At 39.6% G+C, this 18,082-nt stretch overlaps 1 long non-coding RNA gene across 1 annotated transcript; it reads right to left on the bottom strand.

The window, feature by feature from the left end:
* Positions 1–4,524: 4,524 nt before the first annotated feature.
* LOC126203725 (uncharacterized) lies at positions 4,525–17,767 on the bottom strand. Its single transcript, XR_007540357.1, has 3 exons — positions 17,666–17,767; positions 11,445–11,546; positions 4,525–4,613 (listed from the first exon to the last, which is right to left on the bottom strand). It is a non-coding gene; the product is annotated as an uncharacterized LOC126203725 (long non-coding RNA).
* Between the last annotated feature and the right edge of the window lie 315 nt (positions 17,768–18,082).

The following is an 18,082-nucleotide window of genomic DNA, read 5'->3' as shown; positions in this document are numbered from 1 at the left end:
ATTTGTGTTTGGAACATAAAAGTGTAAGAAGGTTGTGAAGTTTGGAATGTTTAAGCATAAAACTGAATTATTTGAATAAATTAATTGATTTATCTTTCTGATCTGCAGTAATTTTTAAAGCTTGTTGTTTTACATTGAATATCATTGATTTTATCTTGTAAAATTTCTGTTAGCTTTTGAATTTCGATTACGCGAGAAAATAAATTTGAATATGCCCTATTTTAAATTTGTGCCATCTTATGTACAAGGTTATTAACCAGGGACGTGTCTGACCGAAAATGGACATAAAAGAAACTGCGCAGTTAACATTCAGTTACCACAACGATTTATCATGGGAATAGCAAAACGAATATTGGGTTTTAACGAGTTTGAGCAATCACATCGTACACCTCAGTGAGCGTAAATGTGTTAGGCAATGTGTCTTACAGCCGTGTGTTGTGCAATGGGATTGTGCTCCCAGTTTGTTGTAGCGATTCACAAAATAACATACAGAGAAAAATAAATTTTCTGTAGAATTTATATGTCTCAGCAAAATGTATAATTGTCTAGACTTACCTGATGTGGTGAGCATCATTCAAAGAACTGGATGTACCACATTAATGACAGTGACGTTTACCCTATTAACCGCAGCAAAACGTCGTTACATGTTACAAACTCCTGAGGATACGTAGTACACTATGCATCATGCATTCATATACTGACTACTGAGTACATATCACACTACTTTGTTTCAATAGGAAAATGAATGGCAACTGGAAATAAACTAATATTTAAGTTAATGGTAGTTCATATGTTTTGTATGTAATAATATTTATTTCATACTTTATTAATTAAAAATTTCCATTACTTTCATAACAGCACATGTGACAAATTTCTGTACCAATATAAGATTATTATGCAGGTATGTTTTCTTCTATGATTACAATATTAATTGTTTAGTGGTAAATATAACCTAATGTAGGTTTGCTGCATAACAAAAGACTGTTACAGAATAGAAAAGTTCACTGAATTTCATTATCAAAATACACTGTAGTCAAGACTTCTGGGCATGCCTTGGATTTACCGGTTGGTTGTTTGACTTAGTAAAGCATAGTAAGAATATGAAGCATTCACAAGCTGAAACAAATGTTGAGAAATATTAGAATCTGCAGTAATTACGTAGATCCCAAAAGCATTTAACAATGTACTCTTCATTCAAACAAATCACTGGTTAATTAATTATAACATCAGGCAGCATAAACTCAGTTATGATTAAATTTGTCAGCTAAAATCTACATCTACGTCTACATTTACATTTACATCCATACTCCGCAAGCGTAAACTCCGTGTGGCGGAGGGTACCTTGAGTACCTCTATCGGTTCTCCCTTCTTTTCCTGTCTCGTATTGTTCGTGGAAAGAAGGATTGTCGGTATGCCTCTGTGTGGGCTCTAATCTCTCTGGTTTTATCCTGATGGTCTCTTCGCGAAATATACGAAAGAGGGAGCAATATACTGCTTGACTCTTCAGTGAAGGTATGTTGTCGAAACTTCAACTGATAGTCCATATGCTCTTACTTTGTTCATTAAACGACTGTGGGGAACTGTATCGAACGCCTTGCGGAAGTCAAGAAACACGGCATCTACCTGGGAACCCGTGTCTATGGCCCTCTGAGTCTCGTGGACGAATAGCGCGAGCTGGGTTTCACACGATCGTCTTTTTCGAAACCCATTCTGATTCCTACAGAGTAAATTTCTATTCTCCAGAAAAGTCATTATACTCGAACATAATACGTGTTCCAAAATTCTAGAACTGATCGACGTTAGAGATATAGGTCTATAGTTCTGCACATCTGTTCGGCATCCCTTCTTGAAAACTGGGATGACCTGTGCCCTTTTCCAATCCTTTGGAACGCTACGCTCTTCTAGAGACCTACGGTACACCGTTGCGAGAAGGAGGGCAAGTTCCTTCGCGTACTCTGTGTAAAAACGAACTGGTATCCCATCAGGTCCAGCGGCCTTTCCTATTTTGAGCGATTTTAATTGTTTTTCTATCCCTCTGTAAGTATAGGTTTCTGGTTTGGTAAATCTTAGTAAGGAATAGAAAAAAAATTTTTCTAATTTTCTGTTTCTATTCATAGAACCTGAGGAACGGCAAAAGCTCTTCTTTCGATTCGCAAAATGTCAAACATGTCTAAACTCATGCGCTTCTTTATGTTACAAATGGAGTTATAAACGACATTTTTGTATAATTTCTGGAAGTTATTAATGATGCTGTAGTAGATCCTTTAAATTCATGTCCATACAACGTATTGGCTTGATTTTTGAGTCCAAGAAGACCAGCAGTTGTTAAGAGTTCGTTTTGCATCCTTGTAAGATTCGGCAGGAAAAATTTAAATATAACACTTAGTAATGGAAATAAGGTAAATGAGTCTTAAGTGAGTAAATTATTGTTGTAATCTGGTAGTTTACGTGTAGCATAATGAAATAACGCTGAAAATTGGGAATATATGACAATTTAGTTTATAAGTCAAGAAGATTTATTTAGTAACAAATTTCAGTAGAACGTAATTTAGCGGCCAACGGGTACCGCCTACTATTTCAGATCAAAGCGTCTTCGGTTCCGTGTCAGTTTCCAGCTAATCCTTAAATTTTGGGTAAAAATCATCGGCAGTGGCAGCGGAAGGCCCCTGATACAAAGAGTCACCTTCGTGTGGCCAACGACCTTGTCAAAAGAGGGCCGAGGAGTACACAGAGGTTGGGACATCCTGTTACTCTTGGGTGGGAAACTGCACCTAAAGCGGAAGAATCAGTAATGATCAACTGCATGAAGCTGCAGAAGACAGAAGGCAATGAAAGAAAGTGCATTAAAGACCATAATACTTAGTCACAGGATATGTGACCTGCAGCTGAAAAAGTCTTATCGTGATCTTCCCACTGACAAAAGATTCTGTATTAATTGTGATCGCCAAGAGGGGACTGTTTAGGGAGAGGAAGCAATGAGAAGAAGGTTAAATAAACAATGAAAGAGTAACGTTCTGAGAGTCTTCGAGTGGAAAGTGAGTCGTTTGAAAGTGGAAGAGAATCTTAAAGGTAAATGCAAAGGCTGGATCTAGGTATAGTCGGAATCGGTAGTGTGAAAAGAAAAGAATATAGAGTAATATCAAAAGTACCAGAAAATATTATAACTCGGATTACAGTTCGCTGAGAATACAAAGTAGCTGATAATGTCGCTGCCCTGAGATAAAGAGAATGGCACAGGGGAGGAAACAGTAACGCCCCACATCGTGCCAGTGAGAAGACTGATCACCAACAAAAGGAAGGAACGGAGGAAGCTTTCGGTTCCGTTTAACACAGTTCGAGTACGATGGCTTCGGCTGACATATCCTTGTCAGACTCATCGGATACAACCGTCATTCTATATGCTTTTGGTATGGAGTTGTCTTTTCCGAGTTATGATTTTTTATACGACGTTCTCATTTTGCTACAGACGTCTTAGGTGCTCTTCGTGATCCATTTACTGATTTATTTTATGAGTGATTTTATGATATGATTTGATTCATGGAACCCAAGGGCTCTGTTGTAGAGAAGATTACTTGATAACCTATGACTGAGTGGTACGCTGCGTACAGCATCAGTGTTTCCGGTGGGAAGGTGAAGTCCTTAACCTGATTAGTCTCCTAAGTGATGCAGAAATTACGGCTCTGAATAAGCATTCTGGAGCAATGTGTGTCAATCCCCTTGCTGCTTTCTAGACTTGGATTTATCTTGCCTTTCGCTTTGCTTTGGTGATGCATCCCTCTGGAAATTACATGGGACGCATCCTTAGACATCCTTAATATGCAACGATGTCGACGTACACTGAACATTAAACCATAATCTTCCTTTCTTCCAGCCTGATGTTGTGAGTTAACCATTGTACATGAAAATCCATCAGCATATAATTACTAACACCATCAAATAAAGTAAATGGCTCATTTCTAATACAAATCATTCACTTATCGAACTATTTATTCAAAACCAACGAAATATTGTACGAATTTTATAGTCAAGAATTGAGTAAAATGGCCAAGTTAACATACAAATTCTTTATTTAGTTTACTTCACCCAACTTCCATATATTCCACTAAAATGGAAAGCGAAATTCTAGCTATATTCTGTACCTTTTACGGTCAAATCTCTTCCTACAGCGTATAACAGAACCCGACCACACAGACCCGCTTGGTGTCTGGTTATGCGCATATCAACTTCACTTCACTCGCACCGGTGACTTGTTCCTGTTTCGGCACGGCAACGCATGTATCGTCTACTAAAGGACCAGCTGAACGTCAAAGGAGAAACATTGCACATATGACTGAAAATCTATCATATGCAAGGCAATGAACCATGCATTGACCTGACGGTGCTGCTACTAATCTGTTTCATCACTAATCTACAATTAATAGCTACTACAGAGCTTTTGGAGGTAGTTAAGCACATACCGAAAGAAAGGCTTCTTTGTCGATGCGGTAGAGATGCCCGGCGGTGAGAATCAACGGCTTCTGGGCACGACTGATGAGAATCCTCAAGGCGAGCTTGAAACGGGGACTGGTCTCCACCCATGAGGAGCTGTAAGCAGCCAGTGATACTGCCTCCGCCTGTGGACAACAGTAGTCTATCTGCATGACTTGCAAGTGTACGAGCAAGAACTGTACATTATGTAGTCACGGCTGACATACTGAGCCGTATTGAGTTACGAATGATTTGCATAACTGAGGCACACCACACAAAAAATTTGTCATCCACACAAAACAAAACGCTAATACCGATTAACATTATCTCTCGCATTTATAATAGCATTATCTGGAGAACGAGATTCTAATATGTTACTTCCATTTGAACACAACGTGTAGAGGCACCAGATTACAGGGATGTTTCTTGAATAGTTTCATTCTTTTTTCCTAACAGTGCCAGACGTCGTCTGTGGGATTAAGCTCGGTTGATTTAGCGAACCAGCTTCTGTTCAGCTGTGTACCTGAGCGTTTCTTAAACCATGAACGTATTCGTGCATCCCTATGAACATGGCTGCTGTCATCTTGAAAGATGGGGTGTTGATAGCATAGGCTACTACACATAAAGATTTAGAAGAAAGGGCATCAGTTGGTCACTGAGAAGGTTGAAATAAAAATCTGGGTTCATATACAAATCCCAAAAATATCAAGGAACAACCTCTGGTCTTAACTACGTCCTCCGCTCACAGCTGGTGAAACACTTCATTGGGCTGTTGATGCGCTCGACGCCTTTCATCATTTGAAGAGAAGCTAAACTGTGAGTCAACAAATCACTCTACATCCCTCCAGTGAACCACCGTTTAGTTTGCTTGGGCCATGAATACATACAGCTCTTGTTACAGTACACCCCACTCCAAATGTCCACTAAATGCCGCTTCTTCCGTAATTCTGGTTGGAAAAACCAACAGATCAAGCGTTATCAGTTGTGTGGTCGCCTGGAAACTGATTTTGCTGAAGATGCATGCACTGTGAGCAACAATTACCGTCGGGTGAAAATCTTCTACAGTCACTCCAGATTATACGCGGCTGAATGTGATACACAAATCCTTGTAGACACGCTGGTCATTTGTCTCCGGATATCTGACTAGGTCTCAAGATTCCGATTTGATAAACCAACAAACAAAGCATTTTCAGTTACGGTGTGGTCATGCGCCCTGCTAGACAGGACAAATAATTTCTCTCACTTCGCCACGTGCCAACGTCGACCTCACTTTCTTCGAATGTTCCTCACAAACGCATGGTACATAGACTCTTCTTCACTGCCATGACGTTCTTTGGAGATCAGGTACGTCTGGTAGCCGTTGCACACCATCTATTGCTCTACAAAGTGACCTGTTTGCTCATTTAAATTGTTACTAATATTTCGTCAGGTGAATGAATACTCTCTATTAACCAACGTAGTGCCGGCTTCTGTGGCCGAGCGGTTCTAGGTGCTTCAATCTAGAATCGCGCGACCAAGACGGTCGCAGGTTCGAATCCTGCCTCGGGCATGGATGTGTGTTAGTTAGGTTTAAGTAGTTCTAGGGGACAGATGACCTCAGATTTTAAGTCACATTGTGCTCAGAGCCATTTGAACCATTTGAACTAACGTAGTCGGCAGGCAACACACCAGTACGATTTTATCTTTTGCTTGAGATTTACGATGTATGAATGTATAAAAACAGTGACATGATGAAGTAACGGGAAACTGCGTATTTGCGCTCCTAGGGAAGTTCAAGTGGGAACACTATCACATATTGTTGAGTACGTCACTAGCCACGGAAGACAACAGTGACTGTTTCGCATCAACAAGATTAACATATCATTTTTGCTTTTCCGTCCTGTTCACATAGCCTGGGTCCGAAGAAACGGCATACAAGTCAATTAGATGGACCATATAGAAAGAGAAGCACTCTCGGATACGCTTCATTGGCCACTGAATGGAACGTGCACTGAAGTGTCATTATCGTAAGAGAATTAACAATGATTTACGCACAGAATTCAGAAATGATAGATATGACAGGGCTATTAAAGCCTTCTTTACAGTGGGTCATTGGAAATACTGCCATTGAAAAGCTAAACTCAATTGTTGGATGTTACAGATAATTCCAGTTTCATTCACGCTGACATTCCTTGAATTGTGTTTCCCGTTAGGAGTTGGTAGATTCATATTGTCTGACTTCTTCATTAATTTGAATAAATGATAGTTCCATTATTTAAAGCATGTATTACTGATATTGAAACTGATCTCTAGTAACTCTTTTCATGTTGTTTCAGTCACAGCGTTCCTCAGTTTCATCGGTGAAGTCTCCCAGAGAACGTTTTCATGGTAGATGGGTGAGAAGTGGCTAAGAGACTTGGGATAAGAATGCACTGGAGTGACTTTCTTTATTTTATTTCACTATCAGCGACCACTTCCCTTTCTCTACCATCGTGTAAGTAGTTTTTCTAAGTGGGGATGAGTGGAAGAATGGTAGTGAACACGACGGGGCCAGTTAGAGAGACGCTTTCCATCTTAGGAGTTGTATCAACGCCCTTTGAGGCCCCGCTACAGATAAGCATCACCACAGCCTCCTATCTTGGCTGTTTCCCTTTGTTTCATGTGTACGTTAGCTAAATTCATGAAACGAAAGATTCCCCCACCTTGTGAATACACCGTTAGCCATCTCCAGCAAGCCGCCTTAGGTGCCTTTTGAGTCAGTCTTGTACCAGCTGCTCAACTACAGGTACTCTCATTCCTCGGAACACAGTCTGAGACAATCTCGGGTTTTCTTTGTGAGGATTAATTTGATCCAAGCTTCTAAAACAGATCAGCAAGAACCAGTTGTGATTTGTGAATTTGTAATTGAACTTTGTCTTTCATTCGGATCTGACGATGTGTCTTCACAACATCTATTAGTAGGCACTTAACTTTTTACTCTCAACTTTCTCATTAATGCACATAATTTCGCAAAGTATAAAACCAGTGGAGTAATAAAATTTGTAGTAGTTTTCTGATACCAATGTGTTTCATGATCTGTGAGTGATAGCACTTTGTGCTTTTCTCCATATCTTGTAAGGTCTTGGAGACCCAAAGTGTTCATTAAATCAACGGCCTTCAGAGATTTTTCTATAACGTTTGCATGAGCTTTTTTTGTGGTTTCATAGCGCTTTATTTGGTGGACTGAAACTATAAATTATGTGAACATGCAGACATGTGCAGTGAAATCCCCACAACATAAAAGCGTATTAGCTCCGTTGCGAAATATAGAGGATTGTTAGAACAAACGATTACAAATATGGTGGGTGTATTCCTGATAGCCAACTTTCGAGTTCAATTCCTTTTTGTGATGTGACCATCCCTATGTCTGAGGCGGTGCAATTAAATTAAAGATATGTTAGTGGGATATACTTGGCTTCAACTCTGCAAGCAATTATCAGTTAAACGAATCTATTTAAGCGTAGAGAAATATTAATGCGTAGGAATGTAATGAATTTAACATACTTTGTCAGGGACACTCTTAACTTAGCAATCATACTGTAACCCTCCTTTCAGCTTTATAGCTTTATTACAATGTTGTGTATGAACAGGAACTCCCGTAGGTTTCCCTGTGTGTATGGTTAATCGAATTTTGATGCTGAACTGTTCGGTTCCTGGAGACTCCCGGAGTCTTGGAATAATTATAGTGTATTTTGAAGGGGCAGTATTTTTTATGGTAATAAATAGCCGCACTGTTTATGCACTTGCTTCAGTTTAATATCCTTCTGTGCACAAGGCGTCTATCCTGATAACACCCCTTACACTTATTCCTGAAAAAAGAAAGACTATTTCCATTTCATAATTGTATCTTAAGTAGAATACTGTAAGAGAATGAATCGTCTCCACAACTGTAGCGAAACCCACTAGTGTTTATCCGTTGCGTGATCTGTCAGAGGGAGTTAACATTGTTTGGCTTCATAATAAGAGAGATTATAAATGGGTGTGCACTACATTGCGACAGTAAAAATAAATGAATTCAGTGATTCGCTCCTTCCTCTTAAGATAAAGATACAGGAAAAGCAAATCCCTGTCGGATGAGCATATATTTTCTCACTTACAACCCATTGCTATTAATATAACAGGTTTTGGTCCTTACGCCACTATCATGTGGTAAATTATTTATCAAGAGGAAACGGCGTTACTGCAAAAATCTACAATTCTCTCAATTAAAGAAAGACTCTGGCCTAAAATATAATTCAGGGAGTTTGGTTTCTAATTAGTGTACTTATTCGCATACAAATTTTACGAATGATGCGATCGTGTCTGAGAGACGATTGGTGGGTAAATATTTTTCCCTGAGTTGACACCTAGCTGTGTTATAAGTTACTAATTATCGCCAAGATGACGTATAGCATTGAGACAAAGTCATTGTATGAAATTGAAAGCTTTCACATGTGGGGGTCACTTGCAAAATAAAGTCGGTCATAAAAAGAGAACAGAATTTGACATCCCGACGTCCTTGCGTTGTGCTAAAGACACAGGGTGACTTTTAAAATGACACTTTCTTCTGCCGACTGAGGTGTTTGGGAGGAGAGGTTTTAAATTGCGCCCAAGGTGGGCAATGGCTCTGTTTTTCTGGAGCACCTTGGAGAGGCTAGTAAGAACTTTTCGAATAGACAGCTACACGTCAGCCCCCCTGGACCACCAGGACCTACATAAAGGTGCCATGTGGAAGAATTCTTTCTGGGTTCTGAAGCCTTGGAAGTACTGGGTAGACTGCCTGTTTTCCGTTTTTAAGCATTTTATTCCATAAACTGGTGAAATATTCAGGATATATCTAAATTCCCTTTACAGTCGTTGATAAATAGTAAGGGGGATATTGTGGTTGCACTTTGAAAGGAAACGTCCCTTTCCTTTCACGGAAAATACAAATCGGGATGGCCTAGTGGGTAGTGGAGCCACCATACGTCCGGAAATGAGTCCACTGTCTGATCCGACATATTTAAAATTGTGATAATATTAAATCGTCTTTATTCTCATAATTTGCATAATGAGAGCAATGTACACATGTGACATCACCAAGGACGCTTACATCTTCGATCGGAGAAATGTCAAATGTCGTTTCCAATTACGTACCGGAAAAGCAACGAAACCGTTACTTAGTGACTGAACTAGGCCTTCGGTTCTTTGTAATACATACATCTAGTACTTTCTTCACTTTTTAAATCAGGTTGAACACACATGAAATAGAGGCTGCAATTCAAAATTAAAAAGTTGTAAGAAAATCGCAGAAGGTGAGCGCTAAAGTACAACTATGAAATCAAGACAGTTCAGATCCAAGTTAAAGCTACGAGTCACTTTTTTCAGTCATCGGCCTTCGAGCTCGTTTAATGCAGCCCACCATGAACTCCTCTCTCTCTCGCCAATGTCTTCGCCCGATTCATCCCAGAGTAGCACTACTTCATCTTCTGTCTTCCTCTACAGATTCTTCTCGGTACAGTTCCCTCAGATACAATGTAAATTATTCCCTGATGTCTTAACACATAGCCTGTCACTCTGATCCATCATCTTTACCGATTCAGCAGACAATCGCCTTAACATGTGAGTCCAACTGTATTTCAACATACCTCTACAGCATTACATAAGTATTTTTTTTTATACTCTTCTTTTACGATTCACTAACGTAAGTTGCGGAGCTACTAACGTACATTCTCAGACATTTGTTTCTCAAATTAAAATGTGTGCTTGATACATTTTTGCCTGTGATAGTCGGCTTTTTATGTCCTCTTTGCTTCATACTTTATGTTTTATCTTGCTTTTAAGATTGCAGAATTCCTTAACAGCGTCTACTTCCCTGTCACAAATTCGATGTTAAGATTCTGGCTACTCTATGTTCTACCATTCTTCATTACTTTCGTACTTCTATGGCTTATTCTCAATTGATAATATGCACTCATTAGACTATTCATTCCTTTCAAAAGATCCTGCAACCCTCCTCCACTTTAGCAAACGATTGGAATGTCATCAGAGAATTTATCATTGACAAAAATATCGTAAACAACGTCCAGGAAACGGAGAAAGGAGTTTGTACGCTGCAACGGTGAGACACCAAATGTAGTGAGTGATCCGATAGTCGTATCGGCACATAGGGCATCCGCTAAGCAGCCGGTGAAGTAATTCATTATGTTATCTTTTCCAGAAATGTCTTCGGATAAGAGTTTCAGTTCCTTTCTCCTTCTCAGGAGGCTCGTATTCTACTCCTACAAAAATGGTTCGGTAAAATCGCTAATGTCACTCACAGATCTTTTTATAATCTGGTTGAGACACTCCCTACGCAGCAATATGATGAAGAAATAAGTTCCCTTTTAACTTTAATCCTCACAACACGAAGGACAAGATATCTGATCATCATCTTGCAGAGGGAAAATGATATGGTAAACCATAATTAAGAGCACCTCAGTAACATCTGAAGCTCTTATGAAGGACAGTACCGTTATCGACAAATAAGACGTGCTTGAGATGCAGATCTGTAAAGAAGAGTCTTTTAACAGAACGCACTTCAACTGTCAAAACGCCGATGTTAGAAACTAGAGTTAAACAAGTAGACTCCCGTTTCGATTTATTCCTATTTCTGTAAGTTGTATGATAGCAGATATCTGATGAAGAAAGATGATTAAGGTAGAAACTATCTCCTATGAATATAATTATTGGAATATTGGACAGTCCACAAGCAACGTTCTACTACTTTGTCGCACAAATTCAGGTAGTTACAATGCATAGACGTTTCACCGAGCTACAGCCATACCGTAACGTATAATAACATACATAGCTTTTTTTAGTGACGTGAGAGATCAGATTAAAGAAAAAGTTCCAAAATAACTGGGAGAGGAAACAACAACAAACGTGAAATGTCCAACTCAATGGACAAGAAATTATATAACAAGGTAAATTTGGTATTCTTGTTTCGACGTGGTACTCACTTGTATAGTTACCTCGTTAGCGGCCCAGCAATAGAGGTAGACTTGTGTACACGGAACGGGGAGAAAAGATGTGCACTTCAGTGCTGAACTGAAGTCCTTGCTCTGAAAAAAAAAGCAAAGAAAGCTCCAGAAATGTTAACAAAATTACTTCAGAGTGTTTGTAGAATACAGGGTATTGAAGAAGCTTGTCTTTTCTCGCATGTCAGATCTTTATCGACTTTTCGTACAAGTCACAGGTTGTTGTTGTGGTCTTCAGTCCTGAGACTGGTTTGATGCAGCTCTCCATGCTACTCTATCCTGTGCAAGCTTCTTCATCTCCCAGTACCTACTGCAACCTACAACCTTCTGAATCTGTTTAGTGTACTCATCCCTTGGTCTCTCTCTACGATTTTTACCCTCCACGCTGCCCTCCAATACTAAATTGGTGAGCCCTCGATGTCTCAGAACATGTCCTACCAACCGATCCCTTCTTCTAGTTAAGTTGTGCCACAAGTCCCTCTTCTCCCCAATTCTATTCAATATCTCCTCATTAGTTATGTGATCAACCCATCTAATCTTCAGCATTCTTATGTAGCACCACATTTCGAAATCTTCTATTCTCTTCTTGTCTAAACTGTTTATCGTCCACGTTTCACTTCCATACATTGCTACACTCCATACAAATACTTTCAGAAACGAAATCCTGACATTTAAATCTAAAGTCGATGTTAACGCTTTCCTTGCCATTGCCAGTCTACATTTTATATCCTCTCTACTTCGACCATCATGAATTATTTTGCTCCCCAAATAGCAAAACTCCTTTACTACTGTAAGTGTCTCACTTCCTAATCTAATTACGGCAGCATCACCCGATTTAATTCGACTACATTCCATTACCCTCGTTTAGCTTTTGTTGATGTTCATCTTACTTCCTTCTTTCAAGACATTGTCCATTGGGTTCAACTGCTCTTCCAGGTCGTTTTGCTGTCTCTGACAGAATAACAATGTCATCGGCGAACCTCAACGTTTTTATTTCTTCTCCATGGATTTTAATACCTACTCCAAGTTTTTCTTTGGTTTCCTTTACTGCTTTCTCATCAGGGATAGGCTACAACCCTGTCTCACTCCCTTCCTAACCACTGCTTCCCTTTGATGCCCCTCGACTCTTATAACTGCTACCTGGTTTCTGTACAAATTGTAAATAGCTTACCCCTACCACCTTCAGAATTCGAAAGAGAGTATTCCACTCAAAATTGTCAAATGCTAGAAACGTAGGTTTGCCTTTCCTTAATCTATTTTCTAAGATAAGTCGTAGGGTCGGTATTGCCTCACGTGTTGCAACATTTCTGCGGAATACAAACTGAACTTCACCGAGGTCGGCTTCTACCAGTAGTTTTTCCATTCGTCAGTAAAGAAGTCGTATTAGTATTTTGCATCCGTGGCTTATTAAACTGATAGTTCGCTAATTTTCACATCTGTCAACATCTGCTTTCTTTGGGATTGGAATTTTTATATTCTTCTTGATGTCTGAGGGTACTCGCCGGTCTCATACATCTTGCTCAGTAAATGGTAGAGTTTTGTTAGGCCTGGCTCTCCCAAGGTTGTCATTAGTTCTAATGGGATGTTGTCTACTCCCGAGGCCTTGTTTCGACTTAGATCTTTCAGTGCTCTGTCAAATTCTTCACGCAGTATCATATCTCCCATTTCATCTTCATCTACATTCTCTTCCATTTCTATAATATTGTCATCAAGAACGTAGCCCTTGTATAGACCCTCTATATACTCCTTCCAACTTTCTGCTTTCCCTTCTTTGCTCAGTACTGGGTTTCCATCTGTGCTCTTGATATTCATGCAAGTCGTCCTCTTTTCTCCAAAGGTCTCTTTAATTTTACTGTAGGCAGTATCTATCTTACCCTTAGTGATATGTGCCTGTACATCCTTACATTTGTCCTCTAGCCATCCCTGCTTAGCCATTTTCCACTTCCTGTCGATCTCATTCTTGAGACGTATGTATTCCTTTTTGTCTGCTTCATTTACTGTATTTTTGTATTTTCTCCTTTCATCAATTAAATTCAATATCTCTTCTGTCACTCAAGGATACCTACTAGCCCTCGTCTTTTTACCTACTTGATCCTCTGCTACCTTCACTATTTGATGTCTCAAAGCTACCCATTCTACATCTACTGTATTTCTTTCCCCCATTCTTGTCAATCGTTCCCTAATGTTCTCCCTGAAGCTCTCTACAACCTCTGGTTCTTTCAGTTTATCCAGGTCCCATCTCCTCAATTTCCCAACTTTTTGCAATTTGTTCAGTTTTAATCTATAGTTGATAACCAATAGATTAAGGTCATAAAGAAAAGAGAATTTTCTGAAAGATGGTATTTTATTTGGAAAAGGACATTGCAAGTGCCATCATTTCTCTACGTACACGACTTGGTGCTTTTCTTGGGAATGTTCCCAATGCCGTTCTGAAAGCAACTTTTTATCATCATACACAATCACATTTGCATATTTTATTGATTGGCTATTCTATGGAAAGGTGTGTGCACAGTGACCATATACGTGAAATTAGACGGAAGGTCAGCGTCAGCCGTATTATTGATGGTTTACTGACAACAAAGTCGATTTTCAATCACATAGTGATCATCTTCGCGCTGTGGTGTACAAATTAAACTCAGAGGTACTGGTATCAAGTTATTACCAGTAACCAAAGCTAAGAAACGATCAATAAACCATCAATATTACGGCCAACGCTGACGTTCCTTCTAACATTTGCATCATCTGCGTCTCGTCATCCGACGGAAACTCGGATCCACACAGGTGTGACCAAACTGATGAAAATGATTTGAAGGTAGGCCAGTACCGAGCGATTGGTGCTACAGCAGCTCTAAACCAAGGTTTTGGATACGCTCTATTGGTTCTCCCAGTTGTACAACGGCGGGGCATCATCCTGAAACAAAAGCACGCCTTTCCAAAGCTTCCTTTTCCTCATCGTTTTGATTTTCGGTTCGAACTTCGCAGCATTCACAGTAGCTGTCACTATTACTGTCTGACTTTTAATAATCCAGCCGACCCTCATCTGATCAAGTTTCGTACTACATCTTGGCGTTAGATTTCCCTGCTGTGGTACAAGATATGTGCCACCACTCCAAGGTCCACTGGTTCGCTTCGTCAAAGGTTACAATGTGACTGACAAAGTGACCATCGTCTTAGAAACGTCTGAGATGTGACTTAGATATTTCCAAATGTTCCCTTTTATTTAGTCTATCAGTTGACGAAGTATCCATCGAGCATACACTCTGCGATAGTTTAGAGATTCAATGTTATTGCAGATGTTGCATTGTGGCAGTCTCATCAATTCTGGCACATCGAAGATCACCAGTTATCCACTGAGCTGTCTCCATGTACCCGTTCGTTTTTCAAAAGGATGCCCTAATCGAACGCTCTTCCAGCACTTTTGAAGTGATTTACCCACTCGTAAATTTCATTGCCCACTATGACAACTGTCACTTCATAACAAATGTATTCTATGAATAATCGCCGCCTAATTTTTCATTTAGACCAGGTAGGGGATCCAGTATTTGAATCAGAATTTAAGAGAACTTTGGACGATTTACGAACAAACAAGGCAGATGTGATACCCAACATTCCATCAGAAATTCTAAAGTCATTGGGGGAACTGGCAACAAAACGACTATTCACGTTGGTGTGTAGAATCTATGAGTCTAGGGACATACCATTTGACTTTTGAAAAAAAATCATCCACACAATTCCGAAGACTGCAAGAGCTGGCAAGTGCGAGAATTGCCGCAGAGTCAGTTTGTGCATCGAAATTGCTGACAAGTATAATATACAGAAGAATGGAAAAGAAAATTGAGGAAGTGTTAGATGATCAGTTTGGCTTTAGGAAAGACAAAAGGCATCGTAGCGGCAGTTCTGACGTTGCGATTGGTAATGCAAACAAGACTACAGGAAAACAAAGACAAGTTCATTAGATTTCTCGAACTGGAAAAAGTGCTCGACAATGTAAAATGGTGTACGATGTTCGAAGTTCTGAGAAAATATAGGGGTGTTGATTCCAAAAAAACGTATGGGGCCTGAAGATGGCAAAATTAATTGCCGAAACTGGTTGCGTTCGAAATAAAATAAAATAAACTAAAGGTCACGGCTGTTGGTAAAGTTTACTGAACTGAAATGAACGAAACCTCTATTAGATGTGATCTGAACGGTTCAGTTACAAACTGAGTTAAGACTAGCTAATACTAGTACAACATGGTTAAGTTATAGAGAAAAACAGTTCGTATCGTAATAACTAAATAAGCTCTGAATACGAACGAAGGTTTGTGATACGCGCCTATTTTCACCAACTTCCGAACTCTGCACATACCATTACAATAAAAGCTTACAAAATAAATTTCTACGTAGAGTAGCACAGCGGGAAGACGGCAGGTGAGCAAGACTCTTATAATCCTGCTTGGATTGGGCATAGCTTGGCGTGGATTGGAGTAAGGCAACCTGCCCACGATGCTGCTAACGTGTGGCAGCTTGCCTGCCTGGCCAACAGGCAAGAATGGGCAGAATGAAAGCGCAATGCGTACAGCTGTGCCGTAGTTCCCACGAACTGGTTTCAGTTCAGTTTGTAACTGAACCGTTGTCTATCAAATAAATATTTTTATCATCCGGGTGTAACATCATTATACATTTTCTATAAAAGTCTAACACTAGTCACTTTTGATGGTTCCCAACGTATAACTGCACATTACAACTTTTTCTCAGTTGTAACACTCAGATGCGTTGAAGATGGCTGTTTATAGTCGAAATCTCGATATGCAAGAACAATAATAAATCAAAGGGATTGCAACTAATTGCTGCAATAATATCCTTCCTTGTAACAATATACAGTCACTGGGTACAACGGTGCCATATGGAGTCGAGGTTCGTGAACTTCATCCTTCCATCCGTATTGTCATATACGGTATTTTCGAGGTAATGCAGGTCATTCCCGACTGCCTGCGTGAAAAGCTCCAGTACTGATGTTAACAAGAGTTATTACCACTCTTGTCCCGGTTTTTATTATGAAAATTGCATCTTTTGTCGAAGGAATCCACAGTTGCTACCGTATATGAGTAATGAAAAAAATCTACTAGTTTGGTGCTAATTACGCTTACATTTATGTGCTTTTCTCGATAAGTTGATCCATTTATCAACTATAAAACATGTACATGATTTACACTTTGTGTGATGACTCGATCCATTTATGAACTATGAGACATGTCCATGTTATATGCGGAAACTTGCATATGACATTTATGGAACATTTCTGGAAAATAATGGGTAGCTCCTAAGTTTCGGATTCTTCTTGTAAATATAAATGGAGGAACCTATACCACTTGAAACCAGAAGTTACTAGTTTCGTATTCGAGATTGCTACTGTCCCAATTACGACAGCATTTTAATTCTCTCTTCACAGATATAGCGTGACTGCATGGATGAAAGCCTTTCTAAACGTTTCAGTGTGTTTGAACGCCCAGACGCACTTTAATACATATTACCCTGGCCAGTAGGTACAGTGTGTGACAATTTAACAATTCCTAGAATTGCCATATCATTTCATATAAACTCGTCTCATTTCTTTTTGTGGGTTACGTGAAGCTCACACTTCACGCGATACCTGTCAGTGACGAATAGTCTCTTGCTGTGTGAGTTGTGGAAATGCGTGAAAATGTACGCTCAAAAATTCGTTTAAATTATTTGGGAGGGTCCGGAACACGCTGTGACAGCAGACTGTCTCCTGTCTTCAGTTGAGAGGTACACACTACGAACACTTCGTGTGAGATATTCTGAGCAATCCGGTAAACACACTGAATGCCACGTGGAATGACCAATGAATTTACAGTAGTTATCTTGAGTATTTGTCGCTGACTAACCGTTTGGCAAATGAGGCTGGTTATGATTTCCTTCTTATTTTTGCATGAGAAATAGAGACATTAAGTGCTAAGATCTCTTTTCCATGCACTCAGTGTAATCTTGGACAACGTTACCAAAACAGCTGTTACATAGATTCAACAACTGCAGTAAATGTACTACTTTTCCTTTTCACATATCGTGGACCAGTAACATCATGCGCAGCATGCAGAAGATGCTCGCGAAAGCTCTCGCGAAAACATACAGTGTCATTGGAACACTAATTCTAATACACCTAATTACTGTGCTACTAAGGTAAGGTACCACAAAGAACTTACATATGTTGCTTGAAATAATGCAAAGCATATGACAAAAACACTGGCTCCGAATTGCATTATTGCCATGGGACTCATTGTGTTCTGCAGATGAGTGACAAACCTGCAACAAAGGAACAGTTTCTATATTGAGAAGCGTGTTGCTGCGACATGATCTTTACTTGTTTGCTACGAGTACTTGCCAAGTTAGAGAGAAAAAAATGAAGCGCTCTATAAGTGTTACGGATACATTTAGCTGCTGTAACAATCTTCTCTTTGTACGTTGCGTCAGTTCATAGTTCTCATTATGATATCTAGCTGACAATTGCAATATATAACGTAAGGTAACGGTGCGTGAGAAGTTAGACGCGTTGGTTGGCTAAATGTTAAGAGTAGACAAGAAGGCGATGAATTTTGCTGCATCGAAAGTAGAATAGATAA

Source organism: Schistocerca nitens, chromosome 9 (genome assembly GCF_023898315.1).
Source record: "Schistocerca nitens isolate TAMUIC-IGC-003100 chromosome 9, iqSchNite1.1, whole genome shotgun sequence".
Lineage (NCBI taxonomy): Eukaryota > Metazoa > Arthropoda > Insecta > Orthoptera > Acrididae > Schistocerca > Schistocerca nitens.
The sequence above is the reverse complement of the archived record's forward strand: the minus strand, read 5'-3'. Positions and strand labels throughout refer to the sequence as shown.